Source organism: Empidonax traillii, unplaced genomic scaffold (assembly GCF_003031625.1).
Source record: "Empidonax traillii isolate 1590-97213 ecotype Southwest subspecies unplaced genomic scaffold, ASM303162v1 scaffold202:size1011777, whole genome shotgun sequence".
NCBI classification, from domain to species: Eukaryota; Metazoa; Chordata; class Aves; order Passeriformes; family Tyrannidae; genus Empidonax; species Empidonax traillii.
In genome coordinates, this window is record NW_020955395.1 from 878861 (window position 1) to 881280 (window position 2420).

The following is a 2420-nucleotide window of genomic DNA, read 5'->3' on the forward strand; positions in this document are numbered from 1 at the left end:
TGAAATGACATAGCGTTGCCACCAGTAGCATTAGTGGTGTCCGATAAATTTAAATTCTGTCTGTCAGTTTACCTGTTGGTCTGTTCATTGTTTTTCTACTGAAGTCATACCTTACAAATTTCTGTAGTATTCATTCTCTAACAACAGCTGTTTTCAGTAAAATTTCCAATTAAGGAAAAAATAGTACTGCAGTTAGGAGACTCCTTACTAGGCATAACAAAGAAAGGAAAACTTGAAGCCTAGAAGTCAGAAATTTCCCTTTCCACCTTCTGTAGGTGGGATTGAAACACACTACTGAGAAAGGAAGCGATGTGGGAGGAAGTTTATGCTGTCTACCCATAACACAGGCTCTAATTACTCTGTGATTTAAGATCTGGGGTTGTTAACAAGAGGTTTTTCACCTGTTATAAAAAGACCTCATTTTTTACTTCACTAAGGACTGTTTTACACAACTGTAATGGCAGACAACTTTGTATTAATGTTTAATAAAATATTAAATGCAAGAAGAGATCGATATAATTTCAGAAGCAAGCCCTAAATGTTCCTTATGTTCCTCCAGTTCTACAGCTCCTCTGACTTTTAATGATGTAAAGCAAGAATCACTCTTGCTGTGAAGCAACGATAAATTTTAGGGATTAAAAACGTGTAGAAACAGTACAGGAAAACAGCATTACTGTTCTATATTGTGAGAATGATTGACATAGTATCTTCGTGCTAGTGATGAATCCCTAGAAACCACTCTTTCCTTCCTTTTAATTGCAAAGGAAACACTATCAGATGCATTGAACTGAAGTCTCTCTTTGGCTGTATGTGAGGTACCAGCAGAAGTCAGAATCTCATGGAAAAGTAGAACCAAACACACCAAGCATCCTGAAGCAGTGAAGAAAAATTGGATTTGGTGGAAGAATAATGAGTTTTAGGGTTTGACTCTAATTTGAGTATAAACTGTGGCCAAAACACAGTCAAAGCCATTGACTTCCTCTGTAAACTTGCTGTTATTACCTTGCTTGCTACTCTGTCCTTCTCCTGCTGCCTATGGGGGAGAGCTGAAGCACACATCAAGTCATGGTACCCAGCCTCCAGATCCCACAAGAGGCCTTGTTATTTTCTTCATTACCATAACATAATTTTCTTTACCGTGAGGAAATATAATTTTACTCCCTCAAAATAAGAGGTAGAAAATGTTCATGTGTAATTTTTCCCTCACCCTTCTCTTGCAATGAAATCTAATTTTAAAGTTTCTTTATAACTGAATGTTTAGTTGACATAGGCAAACATCTGTGCAGTACTTTTATCTGAATCACTTGTGGAACAGAAAGAATAAGGCAATCTATTTAGCTACCCCATACTCACTCATTCATTGTCAAAATTAGGAATATTGACCATCAAACCCAAAGAACAATTTTTTTAAAGGACATTTATTCAAATACTGAAATAATTTGAGGAAATTCAGTTCTGTCCACTTCCATTCCTCAGTTATAATAATATGCTGAAATAATCAAATTTATTAGCAAGTGGACGTTATTTGCTTTGCTCTGGCTACGGAGCAAAGTAGAACAGTGAAACCTGTGTGTTAGCTTTGGGACTTGCAACTATGTGGAGTTAAGTAGAATGAAAGGATAAGATAAAACTAGATAATGATAGAGAATCAGAATGAAAGAAAACATGCTAGTTCCATTTTTTTCCCCAAGGCAATGGTCTGGCAAGAATTCACCGGTATTTAAGATCTGTAAGGCTTAAAAGTATATATCTGAAGGATGTGTATAGTCATATGTTTGTTGTATAATGAATCTGGCCCAATGTACAGGAATATCCCTGCAACCAGAAAGAGAAGCTTGCGGGAGTTGTCAGGTGTTAGAAGTGGTTGCATGTGTCAATTTTCTGAGAAGGAGGATGGCCAGGTAAAAAAAACAAGCAATGCGGAAGGGAAGATGTGCTGTCTAGTAGTTGGATGGGTGAGAACTGGGTCTCATGGACAGAAATGATAGAAAGATGTTGTCTTGCCAGCCTGGTCTGGAGGAACAAGTGGCTATAAAGGTGTCAGGAAACTCCAAATTTTTATTCTGTCTCCAATGCTGCCTCTCAGTGAGGATTTGGCCCTTTATTGCTTTGCTTGGTTGTGGCTCAGTTTTTCAGAAGCAGTGAGGACAGTGCTATTTCTGTAAGTCTCCCATCAGGCCTTTTTGATGATTCATTGATGATGCATAACTCTTTTCATTCACAGCTCTCAAAAGCACTTCACCAAAGAAAACAAATTTTATTTCTCTACATTTTGCACCAGGGAAAAATGAAGCATAGAAAGATGAAGTGATTGTCCAGCATCTGAGAGTTAATCAATGGTACTCATAATATCAAAACCAGTTCTTACGACTTCCAGTCAGGGAACCACTCAGTCCCTTAGAGTTAATTAACTAAATCTG

At 37.5% G+C, this 2420-nt stretch overlaps 1 protein-coding gene across 2 annotated transcripts in view; it reads left to right on the top strand.

Annotated features, from left to right (window-relative positions):
• The window catches only part of LOC114059067 (leucine-rich repeat and fibronectin type-III domain-containing protein 2-like), a 160344-nt gene that overhangs the window by 124282 nt on the left and 33642 nt on the right, over positions 1-2420 (top strand). The gene's annotated exons all lie outside the window — the stretch shown is intronic.